The 17,128-nt window shown below is 29.5% G+C and overlaps 1 protein-coding gene across 1 annotated transcript in view; it reads left to right on the forward strand.

The window, feature by feature from the left end:
- Positions 1 to 17,128, forward strand: part of LOC129914716 (zinc finger protein 395) — a 257,386-nt gene that overhangs the window by 139,254 nt on the left and 101,004 nt on the right. The window lies entirely within an intron of this gene.

The following is a 17,128-nucleotide window of genomic DNA, read 5'->3' on the forward strand; positions in this document are numbered from 1 at the left end:
TCACTACGCAGAATCATGATCATCAAATCATCATCAACATCATAATATTATTGTGTTGTTGTTGTTGATGGTGGTGGTGGATAGTTGTGTGCGATTATAGTTATATCATTACAGCTTTCTTTACTGTACATAATAATTCTCCAGTATTTTTTTTATATATACCTATTTATATTTTCCAATTCAATTGTACAGAGAAAATTATTAATATAAAACGTTTATAAAACTAATGTTATAAGTCGTATAAGAGATTTAAACGATACCCTATATTTAAAAGCTTATATCTTGAGTTCTATAAGTCAATTCTTCAACATTGAGGTCTTCAGAAACAAAAAAATCTCAGAAACAAAAAAAAAAAAAAATAGTGACATGATTTCTTATTTTAAAACTAAAATCATTCAAATATGAATGTTCAATTAAAATGTCCATGTCAAATCAACATAATACCATTATTGAGTCAACCAGATGCAGTGTAAAATATACAATACTCTCTTGTGAAATTAACAGGACTGCTTGTCAAATTGAAGTCATTTTAAAGTTACTCTAAAAATACAATTACTGGTACACTCACAATGATCTTTTTTTCTCCAAATTAATACTTATTTTCATGTAAAAGCTACATGGAGCTTCTATCAAATAAATAGGATCTTATTTAATTGACACCTTTTGCCTGTCTCTAATCCTAGTTTATTATTAATTAGTTATCATGTCAAACCTATATGAAAAACTTTTTAAATCAAAGAGGTCAAAATGCAAAATTAACAACTATCAAGTTAGAGTTTGTTCCAAAGTGATAAAAGTAGATTTTCTCCAATGACTTTCTTGTTTGACCTGTCCAACTGTCAATAGTGAAATATGAAGAAATATTGTTGTCTGGGCATTGCCAAGATGCTTCTAAGATTCACCATCATATGCATTTTAAGCATCACAATCCAATTGTTGGGACTTGAAATAAAACGAATGTTGAAAAGATTTATTTTTAAGATCTATAAAATCAAAACAAGGACTTAAAATTCACCAGGAGATACATAAATCCTCTCATACCTTTGGAAAAATGATTAATTTCTTCAAAAAAATGTATTACATTATTGGAAAAAGTTTTAATCTTATCCAACGAATTTATTTTAAACTATTGTCTAAAAGATTCTTATTTGTTATTCTATTCTAATAAAAAGATATCAAGTTAATGTAACATGTTATTCTCTTTGAATCAAATCTCATTCTTGTTAATATTATAATCATTTTATTCGAGTAATTCCAACAATTTGCGTATAGTGTAATCAAAATAATTTTGAATTGTTCCTCAATTTTTATGAGATTTCACATCTTGTAATAAAAAACAGGAGTCTTGTTAATTTTGCACCTATGATGTTTAAGATTTTTGGCGTTAAAAAACTTATTTTTTTTAGTAAAAGCTAGTTAACATAAACATTTTATTCACATAAATTCAAACAAAGCGTGAAAATTATAACAATTTTGTCATTAAATATGGATCAGAACTGATAAAAATCCCACAAATTTATTAATTCAAAACTTGAATAACAACAACATCAAAAATCTACCCTATGTGTGGGTTTTATAGGGTATCAAAATAAAATACGTATTATACTGAAAAATGATTAGGGGGGATTGGATTTCACTCGTTCGATTCGAATAATATTCCGTGATGTTTTTGTTTTACTATTGATAACAGACGCCGGTCGTGTGCTAATTTGATAGTAATGAGATGACGTTTATGTCTGAGTAAATGAAGAAATTAATATACAATTTTTTTTTTTTTACGACAACTTCACACACTATCGAATATAATTAAAATAACACAAAAACAACAACACACACGTGCCTGTGTGTGTTTATAAATTTGTTTTTTGTGATATTTTTTGTTGTTGTTGTCGCGACAACATTCATTGCGCATTCTGAATGAATTATTTATTTAAGATCACGGAAATATATATTTTTCCAAATTTGTTTACATAAAAGTTTAAATAGAGACAAACACTTAAGGTAAAATACCTGCTATACAAAAAATGAAAAACAACAACAAACCGGAATTTTTTTTTTATAGGTTATGAAATGAATTCATCGCAAACTTTATATAGAGATACAAAGATACCAAAACATGACTTTTGAATCAGTAGTTTGTTGAGTTGAGTTTTTTTATTTATTTTCCCAATCAGATAGATACTTTTAGTTAAAATAAGGTAGAGGGTTAATACATAAATTAAATTTGAATAAAATATTAAATGATACCTTCTACTTATATAGTGCGTAGTTTAGTAGTCTTTGGTTAGAGCTTAGAGGTGCTTTATGAAGGCTGCGAACAGACATGCGAGTATATATTTTTAAAGATAAGAAAAAAATGATATTTGTGAGCGATAAGTTGAGAGATTGTATTTAGTTTCTGTCGCCTGAGTTGAATGTATTTACTTAATCTTCCCACAAAGTTGTTAACTCGTTTTCGTGGCACACTTTTTTTCTTTATTAAATAACCTTGGGTTATAATTTGGTATCTAATAATTACTAGGTCATGCAGTCAGACTGACTGAAAGTTTATTTTTTGTTGTTGTTGTTGTTGTGATGAATTGAAAAAGATCACTTCAAATTTATTACTGACTATTCACTAAAAAATAAAGATAAGTGATCAATTATCCAACTGCATGACTTGAACATGAATATCAAACTTTTTGTTATTGATCGATCATTTTTTTATGATCTTTCTATATTTCTTTTTGTTAAATTTTGAAATCTTGAACACCTAATAACTCTTCAAAATGATAGTTTAGATACTTTTATATTGATACATTCTCAAGGCCAAATTGAAGAGAAAATGAAGAGTAGGTATTCGTTCAAAGAGATGGTACCGCAGCTAATTTATTCACCAAAAAAGCTTTTTTTTTTCATCAACCTTGATGATTTTTAGTTTTTTTTTTTGTTTTTGTAATTTGTTTTTAGGTTAATGTGTCAGTAATTTTGTGATGTCATCTTGGTTTTTTTTGCTTCTTTTGTGATTTTTATTTTATCTTTTGGGGTAATTTCACTTTCTGCTATTCAAAAGATCAATTTGCCTCTAGCTACAAACATATTTCGAAGGTGCTCCAAGTTTTTGACAATTCTTTCATATTAATTTTTTGATAAATCATCTTCGAAATTTTTAATCAATTTATCCTTATTTTATTCATGGGAATTTGTTGAATCTTGAAAGAAATGTGGGATTTTTCCAACTAACAAATTTTCAATTAATAAAATTGAACTTCAGAAAGAGAGAAAATAACTCAGATATAACTTTACTTCTGGTATATTTAACTTTATTTCTAGTAAATTTAACTAATTTCAGTTATATTTAACTATATTATGATTAAATATACCAGAAGCTATCCCTGCCGTTTTTGTTTAATCCGTTTATAATCAGCTCTCGTTTAAATCATGTCATTTCGAAATATTAAACCCTTTTCAGTCTTAAAACTTAGTTGAAGACCAACTACAATGAAAAACAAAAATTAAATCACGAGTATGTTTAAGATAATTAAAAAAAAAAAACTTGATTTGAAATCACTATACATTAAGTGTTTAACCATAACATAATTTAACCCTGAGTCACTTTAAGCTATATCATAAAAATGATTTGGCTTTTTATTCACCTTATACTTTTTGTAATTTGAAATCTTATCTAAAAAAACAAAAAACGTGATAATTAATTGAAGAATAATATCGCGCCATCTATTAATCAAATTATTTGGGGTTCAAGTAGCATTTGTTTTGATGAAACTCGTGTTTAATAATATTTTGATCTGCTATCTACTTCCGTGATGCATATATGCATTTAAAAAAAACTGACAATATTAACTAACAAATTAAAAAAAAAAACAATCAGTTATCAATATCAATCTTTTGATAAAGAAATCAAATTTTAACGTTCTCAACGAAAATTATTGATTGAAAATGCACATGTTTCGTTTTTTCCGCAATTGTTTATATTGCTAAGGTATTGCTTTGTTATGTTTAAATTACATTTCAAAGTTTTTAAAGTACAATAAAACAAAATATCTCAATTTAAAATATAATCTCCGAAATTGTATGTAATTAAAAAAAGATGAGGTTAAAAGAGGTTCTCCTGTGGTATTTCATTTATTGCAAGCAATGAAATTATATGTTTAAGTGTTAAAAAGCAATAAATCATTTTTGTACTTAGCGCCTCAAGCTTTGCAAGATTTCATAATATCTAGCTCCCAGATTTTTGTATGTTGTTCTCAAATCGTGATTTAGTGTCGATTTTACATCTCAAAAACGAAAAAACCCTAAAGCCATATATCTTTAACTGGAATGTTGTCTTCAACAGCAAAGACATCTATGATTCTCATTCTCTTCATTCTTGACTTTGAATTCACGTGCAAATTAATGAAATAATGACGAAAGGAATAGGTATTTCACCCTGAAAACATATCTGAAATTATATTTATATCACATTCAGAAGTCAGAATTTCATTTGGAATTATATTCGTGAAGAGTATGGAAAAGTTAATAATCCTAAATTGCAAAAGGACCAACGATATTCGGTCGTGGTGAATGCAAAGAAAGATTTCTATGATTATATAGATACAATTTTTCATTTCAAATGTATCTCTTTTGAATCAGCCTACGCTCGTATAATAGTCGTATTATACTCGTATTTGAGGAAATTTCACCCTAAGGAAAAAAAAAAGTATCGTCTGTATGTAGGATTTGAATCTCAGGTGCAACCGCAGGCAATTGACCATTGTATAAGGACCAATGATATATACCTTTGCGGTCATTATTGTTTTATTTTTTTTTTCTACTTTTTGTAATTTTCAAAAAAAAAAAGTTATTTTGAAATTCTCAGTTACCCCCAGGATAGGTGGTTATTTGTGTCAGAACAGAAGAACATTGGAAGTAAATGATATTTACACATTTCTAACCGAATGTATTTCCCGTATCGATTTTTCTTTTTGTACCTATGATGAGATAGGGCCTCTTTATAGTTCTGAATTATTCAGACAAATGTAATAGTCATTGGAATCAGATATAAACGAATACGGTCTCTAAGCTCAAGCAGAGTTATAATTTTGAAGAAAAAATATGTGTGTACAATTCACATTAATTCATATAGAAATAATTCTAGGAATTGTTTGTTTTTGGAAATCTCTCAATAAATTTCAAATATTTTTAAAGGTTTTTAGAACTTGTCAATGAAACCAACTAATTTGAATTTTTTTTTGTTAGGGCTTTTGACATGGACGCCATTTTAAGATATACAAAATGTAAACATCCGTCCTGTTAAAATTAGTTCAAAAGTTGAAACTACGGCGCTAGTAATATGTGCTTCAATCGCCAATAATGTTTACTGTAATGTCGTCACGTACGGACAAAATTCCTGGCTGTCACGATTAAAGTAATTCATTAACATTGTATTTAAATCTGTGTCAAATCTGTAGTAACGTACAAATAAATATGTCGTCACGTACGGACAAACCTGCTGGCATTGTATTTCTGGAATACATAATTCATGACCTCCCTTAATGACTTCCCTTCTTATTTTGTTAAGAAATTAAAAAAGAACAAAAAATCGTCACGTCCAGACAGGAATATTAGTAGTTGAAATCTTTTAAGTGGTTATAGGGACTTGTCAAGATCATTAAGAAATTTTATAAGGAAAATATCTGAAAAAAATAAATAAAAAATAGAAATAAATTTTGAAGCTGTTCATTACCTCTTTGTGAGTACCGGCTTTTGCCATAGTGAATTATTATGAACTTCATCTGAATCTATAGCAAAAATGTAAACGAAAAACATCGAAATATAAAACAAACAAAAAAAAGTATCGGTCACAATAGAGATTCGCAATGCCAAATTTTTTTTCCGATTGTCGACTATCGACAAAAGTCGTTTATCGATAGACAAACGACACTTGCGATAAGGACCTCAATTTTAAACCGTTAAGTGTTAAATTTATCAATTTTGTGTCAAAAATAGTTGCAATTTTTTCTATCTTTCTGTAAAAGAATTGCAAATATATTTTTATTTTGCTTTGTAACAAATATATTTGAATTTAATTTTTCAACAGTTTTGCTTTCGTTTCGGTCTGTGCTATCTTTATTTTGAAATTAAATTATATTTCTACCCACTACTATAATACTTTTGATCTTCAAGTTCTTCTACATTATTATGAATTTAAGTCTTTTCATAAATAAAATCACAACCACTTGTCCTTTTCTTCTTTTTTTTTTTTTGTGTTATTTTCAAATAAAAATAGACATGCTATAAATATCTAATTAAGATTTTAAAAGAAGAAAAAAAAAAAGAAAAAATTTATATAAAACCAAAACAACACCTCTAAAAACTTTCACTAACTCAAGTATTTCGTGTTTTGAAAACGAAATCGAAATTATTTTTTTTTTTACCCAACGCGCTCAAGCGCATTCCATTCATTCGCATGCTTACGTTAATACGCATCGTAATCATCATCATCATATAGAAAGTGCCACCTACTTGGTAGTATCTAGAAATAACAAAATAATATATTCAAACTTAAAAAAAAAAAAATATTCACAATACTACATTTAATTCACCACTACTTATACTTCTTGAATAAAATTTATAAGATACATACAAACGATTCAGTCTAGCGCGTTTTTAATAGTAAAAATTAAGATAATCTACTTCACATTATTATTAAAGCCAACTAGTCATCATAGAAACATTTTTCTATACGGAATTCTTTCCGTCAATCATTAAAGTGGTTTATACAAAACAAGTTAACTATATCGTGATTGGTTTTAAATTAAAAAATTATAAAAAGAAAAAAAAATGCGTGCCAATTTGTTCATTTTTTTCTTAGCTTTTATTTTTCGTTTGCCTTTGTTGCTTTATCTTTTAGTTCAACTTTTGCTTTTTATGGATTTAACGGTTGATAATGAGCAAAAATGGAAGCGCTAACACACAACCAGGGACGGCCTATATTTGTTTAAAACATTTTTACAAAAAAAAAAATAAATAAAAATAATAAACTAATAGAACCAGTCTACCCAGACCCCAGGTTCGTCGCCACTCCCCACTGCGCGCTGGTAGCTATGTTTGAGATTATTTTTTTGACATTTTATGATGTTAACTCATCAAAATACTGTCGAGGCCATAGTAGTAAGAAACGTCAGAGAGTGTGGTGTGTTTACACACAAACACAATTCGATTCACCCTTCACGCGCCGTAGGTACCGTAAACCATTTGCATACTTCACAAGAGATACGCAAGCTTTACGTTCCGCACAAATTTTATTTGTCTGGCCACGATAATATTTGAATACGTCAGATATTCACAGTTTTGTTTTTTTTTTTTCTGATGTGGTGTTGGTCGGTGGTGTTGGGGCTCAAAAAAGGGGATAAGAGAATGGAGGGTGTTATTTTGGTAGGTATTCATCGAAATGGTAATGAAGCAACATAGTAACCTGAATACCTACCATAGGCTTATATTTTTTTTTTCGTATGAAAATGGGGTACCTACCTACATTTTGTGTGTCGCGTCGTTGTTGTTCTTTTTTTTTTTGATAATTTTGTTTTGCGGTGTCCGGCGTTTTATGGTAGATTTTTTTTATTTTTGTTTTATTTTATTTTTTTTTGCTCACTTTTAATATTTTGCTGGTATTTAATTTTTATGGGTCACTATTTAGTTTTTTTTTTTTTTGTAAAAATTCAGGTAGGTAAATTTTTTTTGGAAACTTATTTATTTACCCCTTTTGAATGACACATCATTTTAGTTGACTATTGTGAATGAGTAATCCAAATCGGTTTTTTTTTTTTGCTGTAACTTGTATTCTGACGTAAATGTGTACATACGTCATTTATTAGTTTTACGAAAATTCCAATAACAACATGATAATTCGTATTCAACTGATAAACTGGTCGAATTGAGTGGATATTAATTTTACTTATTGTTAGTTGGTAACAGCTCAAGTATGTGTATTTGTAGAAGCTGTCATGTAACATGTACAAATGTACATAATATGCCAGTTATTTAATCATGACTGTTGAAAGTTGCGATCAGTAATGACATTTATAATTTGAAATCTGTTTAGAATCTGTAAAAAAGTAGTACAGCATTTAGAAAATTAACATTAGCAAAAAGTATGTATACATGGGGGTGGGGGATGTTGCGCTCACAGCCGTGGATCATGCTCTTGAGTATCACTTAAAAATTCAATCGTCACTGACTCTGGTGGCGACACGTGCAAATTTTGGCATCATGCAAGTTAATTCCAAAAATTATATTTGTCAACTTAATATAACGTTATTTTCAAATTTAAAATTTTGCAGCGACTTTGAACTTTGATTGATTTGATAGAAACTGCCAGATTTCTCGTTCCCCTACTGAATTCAAAGTTTCCATGAAAGTTATTAAAGTTCAAATGTTGCACGGTGGAAAAAAAGGGCACCTTAAAAATAAGATAATGTCTACTTTAAATCCCACACACTCAAAACAATACGATTTCCGCTTAAAACAAGTGGAATCCGCTTAAATTCTGTTGAATTTTCAACATTCAAGAAATTAAGTAGATTTTTCTGCTTATTTTAAGACGGAAGTCATCTTTGCAAAAAACCATGCAGAAATCCGCTTAATTTTATACAAAACCCGCTTGTTTTTGAAGGTTTTTGTTTCTCCGTGTATTAAAAAATATTAAATTAATAGTAATTTGTAAATGTAAATGTAAACAACACAACCGATTGTGAAAAAATAAAGAAACGGAAAATATCAAAACATTTTTCGGCATGAAATTCACAGGAAAAGGGAAATTGTTTTCTCATTCGCGAGCGCTTTTTTTTTTGTGAAAAACTACACAGTTTCAGAGTACCCAAACAAAAATTGGAACAAAAATATTTATGTTTTAGGCAGTACCGAAACAGACCTAATGTTTCACTTAATTCTTTTATTTACTTTGTTTTTTTTTTTTAATTTCCAGTATTAACTCTGGGATTAAGTTAAATTTGGGCTTAAGACGAGTTAAGTTTTTTGCAAATGCTCATAATACGAGTACCTACTGAAATTTTACTAAATTCCAGATTGAATCTAGTTGAAATTAAGACAAAAGAGCAAAGAATCTAATTTATTGTTTTCAATAATTATTATTACAAAACAAAGGGACACAAAAACCCCAGATGACGTTATTAAAAATTTAACAAATTTCCAATTTAAACAACAAGGAACTCATCAACAAAATTGTTTTTCTTTTTTAAGCGCGTTGTAAACAAAATATAAGAAAAACACAATTAACTTTTGTTTTCACCATTGGAAATTGCGCTCTATTACTGATTAACATTATATATATCTACTACATTCATGTATATCTTTTTTTTTATTGTAATTAATCTATTTGTCTATGACGTTTCAATCATCATAGACTCTATCAATTAATAGTTTTTTTTTGTATTCACATTCACAACAAAATAATTAATACTGATAAAGTGTATTGGATAATTGTGTTATAATGAGCATTCACTTTTAATTTTGTTGTTTTTTTTGTTTGTATATTGATATTCTATTGACAATTGCGTCAAATTCAAAAACAATTTTGTGTTTAAATGTTTTGTAAATACACAAATTAACAATGCTAAACGAGGTGGCCAGTTTGTGTAATGAGTAATGACGTTGTATGTATGTTTAGTTGTCTTCAACGAGATCAATTTATTTATATTAGAAAACATTAAAAATATATTATGTTAATAGTATGACTATTTATAATAAACTATTTGCATCTATGTTGCAAGAGAGATTGAAAAATCAAAAATAAATAGCGCCCAACTCCGGAAGAAAATCTTTTGACTATGAGTAAGAAATGTCGATTGTTGGCCTATGAGGGTGGATTGGACTTAAAAACCCCCCAAGTCGGGGGGTTTCAATGCCCATTAATATTCTTCATCATCAGAAGAACCTGCTGAATTCATCTATGAAACTCTAGAAAACTGTTAAGGAAATCCCTGCCAAGTACCTGTTTAATATAACTTCTATAAGGCCAATTACCGAAGTTTTATCGAAGTTCTTCAAAACTTTTTGAATATTTATAAAACATTACAACGTTATGACTTCCTTAAGAATTTTTTTTTTAGGGCAACTTTATAGAAGCCTTAAAGAAGCTTTAACGTAATGCGATTTAAAAATATCTATTTTTAACGAAGTTGTTGACAAAAAATAGATTCAATTTGTTCAAAAGTTATTGTTAATCAATAAATACACTCCTTATCTAACTGTTTTCGCAAAGATTATGATCATTTTAAATAAACAGTTACTTAAAAAAAATAACAACTCAATTATTATATCTAGATGAAAAATACTAAATGCAAACAAAATGACAGCTGTCAAAAAAGAACAAGCAAAACTTAAAAAAAAAAAAAAAAAAAAAAACATAAAAAATTCCTCTTTGACCTCAAACCAATTACACCCAACACGCACAACAAAGAAACAAACATGGACATGCAGCGAGACATAGAGTCGCTTTTTTGTTGAAGGCTCAATTTTTATAAAACAATGGTCATAGCCAAATAGTCAACGATATGATGATGGATAGTTGATGGTGTCCATCATAACTCGCGTGTGCATAAGAAGAACTGCACACGCGATATTGCAGGTATGGTTGCTGCCCTTTGACGTACCAACAGCAACACTCATTATTATTTTACTCATGTGTTTTTGTTCTTTTCATTTACCGCTGCTCGAAGAAAAAGAATAAGGCTAGAAGGTATAGAAAACAACAGCACCAGGAGGCTTCTAGAATTTCTAATGCCAATCCTAAGAATATACAGTATAGATATATTCGTATACTATCAGCAATCTAGTGCCAACAAAACTGGTCTCTTGGCGACCAAAGAACGACAACAACGTCAATTTCTTTGTCAACATTCGTAAGGCTCGTCTACCTTAAAAAACAACGACGAATACAACCATCCTACAACAACTCCTCTCTTATTATTATTCTGGGAAACGTGACATTGGTATACATTTTCCATTGTCGCGGTGGTAATTTGTGATGATTTTCCAGAGGTAAGGCCCCATTTGCATAAGTCATTACATGCAATAGCTTAGGTTACAAACACACTTTGATTGGTACACAATCGATGGGTAACATGGGAGGAAATCCAAGGAAACCCCACTCTCTCTATATTCCCGCCCGTTCGCCCAACCGGCCGCCCGGCCTATGCATTTGCTTGCAGTGAAGTAAGGTAAGCCCACTTCAAAGTTATACAAAGTTAACGGTCTAAGGCTTCTGTCAAACTTTCACATGAACACAGGTAAACACACATGTGATGGGAATATAAAGAAACAAACAAAAACATGAAGAAAAAAAAAAGAGAATCAAATGTAACTGCCCCCTAAAAACCATACCATCTATCTATAACTTATGTATACAACACAGTCAGTCGTACAGGTTTCCATCATCATTGTATGTTGGAGGCGCGCAAAATGGGAATGCGCCGTTATGCAACGTTAAGGTAATACCACATGCAACAACGTGGAGTATAGGTAAAGTAAACATCACATTGCAGTCCCGGCCGGCCGGCTCAACTCGACTCGTCTGGTGGAATGGAATATATACGAATGAATAGCTTCTCAGATATAAATTCATAAGTAAACTCGGTCACACTTTCTTCGTGGAATTGTTGGGCTCCGTGACATTTAAGGTAAACATTGCGCATACACCTTTAAATGAGTTCTTTGTTTGCATCTGAGTTAATGATATGTATAGTTTATGCAAGGACAGGAGATAGAAAAGAGGAAGAGAAAATAAGAACTATACATTACATTTTGCGAAAAGGGTGGAAAAGAAGAATATAATTTTTTTTTTTTTAAGTAACTCTTTGGACTTTGGAGATGTCAGGTGTGTGTAATTGATTTGTTCATACATAGACGTCTGATGAATGATAAATGATGCGTTGAACAGGAAATTCTACACAAATATTGTAACCAATTTTAATGGGTCTGATAATTTTAGGTTTGGTTATTTTTGAACATGGCTCAGGACTCATGAGAAAGTGTATCAAATCTAAGTCTTTCGGATTCAGCAGAAAATTATAGATCTTCTGAATTTCAGTGAACTAATCAAACGGGAGAGGTAAGTGTTTTTGTACCTAAATAAAACTCATTTTTAGGACAGAATCCAAGCCTCAGTGTCGTCAGTTCAGTGAGGAGTCAAAAACTGGGGATCTGAAAAAAAAATCGTCACTTTATCAAAGTTTGAAGAGGAGTTTATTCTGTGTATAAATCTCAATTTTCCTTGTTTGGCCTTGTTGGGTGTTTGCCATTTTGAAAAACGGGAGTCTCAATGTCTCGAAAACGACTTGCCGCACATAAAATTTGCAAGAATTTTTCTGCTTGGAAATATAATAGTCTTTCTTTCTTTTCTGCATAATTTTTCTATAGGATTTATACTTTTTGAGTTAAAGCACCACAATTTTGCTTTCGGAATTCGGATAAAAATAGCCAGCTTTTCCACCTCCCTCCTTTCTTTTGTCATTTATGTTTCTTTAACGCCACTCCATCATTATTTGCTGATAAAAGGTTAATATTTTTATAAACCGTCAATATTATTCTGTGTTTTATTCTTTATATTACAAAATTATAGCATATCAAAAAAGATTGTACCGTATTTAACCGATTTTTTTTTTTTTTTGTTGTGGTTATGTATGTTCTCTCATAACTTCTAAACTACTCATCAACATTTGACAAATGAGGTATCGGTCAAAGCGTCCTCCTTGTCCGCATGTTATACTTTATAAAGCTTTTTACTAATATGGCTCCCTCTCTAGAGGCAAAAGTTATCAAGTAAACATTTTGATTTTAATGTCAAGCGACCTTCATAATATAATCAAAATAAAAGTTCAGAAACTAAGAACAGATTAGTTCCTTTAACCAGCTGCCAAGCCAAACGTTTCTAACGATATCTCTTTTGCAAAGGATTGCTATTAATCGTGTCACAACTCACAAAGGCAACTCTGTCACACTCCAATTTTCTCCATTTACTAGGCATGCTCAGGAAACATTATTAAAAACTTGATTTGGACCATTAAAACAACTTAGGGAGATTTTTCTTTCCTAACTTTTAACCGGCTTCTTTTGTTTGTTACCTTATAACTTTGGACTGAGTGAACCAATTTTGATAATTTTTTGTATTGGAAAGCTGTGTGGTCCCATTTCAATTTTGTTCGGTTCTGGCTATATAAACTATGAGAAAAACCACCAGTTTCGATCGATGGAAGTCGGTTTTGTTTTTTTGATCTTTCCAATAAATTTGCTCAAAACTTGACTAACTTTATGCCCCTAATGTTTCAGAACCTTTGTTTTTTTGAGACTCGGAAAAAAATATCGTTTTTTCCAAATTTCTTAATTCTTTTCAGGTTTTTTAATAGATCTTTGTATGTCAAGAAAATCAGATCACAATAAAAAGTCTTAATTAAATTCATATTCTTATTTGTATTAGATAAATTATTTAGGTAAACCAAAACCAAATGGCATTGAGTTTTTTAAAACGGTATTTTTTCGTCTGTTCTGTCATCCTTCATAAAATAACAGTAAAAAAAAAAAATAAATATAAATTATTTTTCACACACCCCAATTCGATTCTCTAATGACATTTTCTCAATATTTTTTTGTTCCTTTTCTACACATAAATCTTGCACAATTTTTGAACACTTCACATGTTGTGGTGACTTGGTAGCTAAATTACTTTTAAACTGTTTTGTGTGCCAGTTTGTGTTTGTTTTTTTATTTTTTATTTTCTTTTTAAATTTTTTAAATTTATTAGAGCCCCACCTACATTGCATACAATTTAAATGGGAGCACCAAATTGGTGGATTTATTCTTGATTGACATGTTAAATTGCAATGCGTAACACATAAAAATAATGAACTATTGCATGTTTATGAATAGATACATGAATTGGGTAATAATTTGTTTCACTTATGAGTCACAAAAGTTATTTCAATATAATGAATAATACTCCAGTCAAAGCGTCATTTGACCTTGCGATGAGAGGCACTGTCTGTTTTTATTTCATGGATCGATGGGGGTATATTTAAAAGGCTTAAACCCCATTTCTCACCACCTGATCATTCTTTTTAGCGGAGTTATTCACAAAAATGCATTTTTTGGGATATTTTACTTCTAAGCTAATATCTTTGCTCCAGATTATCGTAGACCAAAAAATAAACATACATTCTCTTCCTTATAATATTTTCTATCGTTGTATGTAATTTCATTGTATTTGAGTGAGTAAATATAAAATGGCAGCCATTTAAAGTCAAATTCTTGTTGTTAAAAAACACATTTTTGTCATTATTTCGAAAAAAGCTTATATTATGATTGACATTTTTCTAACCTATTTTGTAGCCCTGTTCATGTCCTGCATTTTACAGAAAAAATCAGCTCTTTATCACCAAAGATGGCCGAGCTATTGATAAATGAACGCATGCAAAACCGGTGCGAAAACACCCAAAAATATCGTTTTTTGGGAATAACTCGACTTCAGAATGTCCTACGGCAAAAAATAAAGCAATGAATTGTTCGTTACAACATTTTCTATCAATTTAGTGCACAATCTTTTTGTTGAAACAAATAAAAAATAAGTAATATTAAGTCAAAGTCGTTTTTTTGTTCAGCAAACTCTTGCCTTATTATTTTGCAAACGGTGCGAATATTGGCTAAGAAAATAAAATATTATTGTAGTCCTTTAAATTATCTACATTTAAAAAAAAAATTTAGCTTTCTACGACCCACGGGAGCCGAGTTATTATAATTTTAAGAAAGCATTAATCCGTACGAAAATTCAAAAAAATTTCCCTTGTTTATGATTCGAATACTAGTTCTCAGTGAGAGGGGTTGTTTTCATTGTTTCTCGTTATAAGAGAATTTGTCTTATGTTTTTTCGTTGGTCATTTGGACTTTTTTTAAAAAATTAATTTCTCGGCTCGTGTGGGTCGTAGAGAGCTAAATTTTTTTTTAAATTGTAGATAATTTAAAGGACTACAATAATATTTTATTTTCTTAGCCAATATTCGCACCGTTTGCAAAATAATAAGGCAAGAGTTTGCTGAACAAAAAAACGACTTTGACTTAATATTACTTATTTTTTATTTGTTTCAACAAAAAGATTGTGCACTAAATTGATAGAAAATGTTGTAACGAACAATTCATTGCTTTATTTTTTGCCGTAGGACATTCTGAAGTCGAGTTATTCCCAAAAAACGATATTTTTGGGTGTTTGCTTTCGACACTCCCTGTTTTTTTTTTTTTTAATTAAAAAAATAGGTTATTTGTCAAAAAACCAATAGAATCTGTATTTCAATTAAAAAGATTTTTGCATGATTTTTTGTCAAGAAGAATTCTACCTTAAATTAAGCGGACAAATCTTCTTAAACTCTGGAATGTTTTAATTCAATAAGAAAATCTTTTTATTTTTATGTGAAGACATTTTAATTTAAAGTGGTACAGCGATTTCCATTTAAAATAAAGTATGATTAACTTAAACACAATACGATTTTTTGGGTTTAATTTACCAAAACTGCATTTCTTTCTGGTAGGATCCTATAAACATATAATGTCTAAAGCTTTAATATTAAATATACTTAGAAATCGTTTAGTTTTCAATCTTTTGAAGCGTAAATCAAATAGATCAAATATTAGCTCAAAGTAATTGTTATCATAACTTATTTCCTTCTTGAAATTATAAAAAAATTGTATGAAAAATTATCTAAATATACTTTCAAAAATGTAAACCTTGCAAAGTTTGTTTATTTCCTTCATTCGAATTAAAACTAATTTATCATTATTTTTTTTTTTATTGTTTGGTAACTTTCACAAATTACTACCTTATACCGCTAATGTCAAATTACTTGATTATAAAAACATGAAAAATTGGCGCTGTTATAAATTATAATACACATTATGACAGTTATTGTAGATTGTATGTAATATAGATCACGTGTATACAAAAATAATAATAATAAAAAATCCTTCCAACCGGAATAAATAAATCTTATATGAGGTAATAATATTTCACAAACCATGAAGTGAAAGTAACAAATTTACGAAAAAAATAAAAATAAAATTGAATTTGTTAAATATAATTAATTACATACTTAACAACAACAAAAATATAAATACAATTCAAACCTTCTATATATTTTACAATCTCCATATATATTTTGAACTCAAGGTAATGAGACTTTATTAACTAAAGGAAAACAAAACAAAAAATAATCTGAGGAAGCGAAGAGAAAATTACAATTTATTTCAATGTCATTCGAGAAAAACGCACGTCTCTAGATTGATCTTCGAAGCGAGGTAAAATCAGTGAGGCATCTTCACCGTGTATAAGAGTAATGAAGATTAATGATTTTTGTAGATATGATCGTATGAGCAACGGTGGCGTATAGAGAAGCGTAGATGATGGTTGGTTCAACGCAAGCGCAGTGCAACAATGTAAAAGGTTTCCCATTCAGTTAGCATCATGTTTTGATTGGAAAAAAAAATAGTTATTTATGTTTAAATGAAGAAATAAACTTTACATACATCAGAATAAATTGAAAAAAAGCAAAACAACAGCTACTGGACATACGTATATGTTGTTATCGTACACATTTAGTTGTAGGCAGGAAAAACGTTAAAATCAGAGTCCAAGGCTTAAGTTAAAGGAAGAGACGTTTAAGTGGATTCAAACAATGAAAAATATGCATTTAGAACTTAAATATGTGAACTATTTGAAAATCTTACTCGTTTTCTAAAGACAGGCGAGACAAAGGATTTTCGAATTCGAATACCTATGCTGACAAAAGCAACACAAAAACAAAATATGTACTAAAAATAAATTTTTTGTTGCATATTTTTTATTTAAATTATTTTTGGGTAGTAATAATCGAATTTAGAAAGCCACTTTGCATACAAAAAAATTATAGTTCTGGACTTTTGACTTTAGAGGGCACGTTACTTAATTTAATGTAATGTATCCTATATTCAGTGGACATTCAAGGCACTTTCAACGATGTCTAATTTGTAAAATTAGGATATGTAGTTTGAAAGTTATGATGAAACAGATGAACATACATCCACTTGGGTAAAAACATAACCCTCCTTTAGGTTT

Source organism: Episyrphus balteatus, chromosome 3, assembly GCF_945859705.1.
Source record: "Episyrphus balteatus chromosome 3, idEpiBalt1.1, whole genome shotgun sequence".
NCBI lineage: Eukaryota > Metazoa > Arthropoda > Insecta > Diptera > Syrphidae > Episyrphus > Episyrphus balteatus.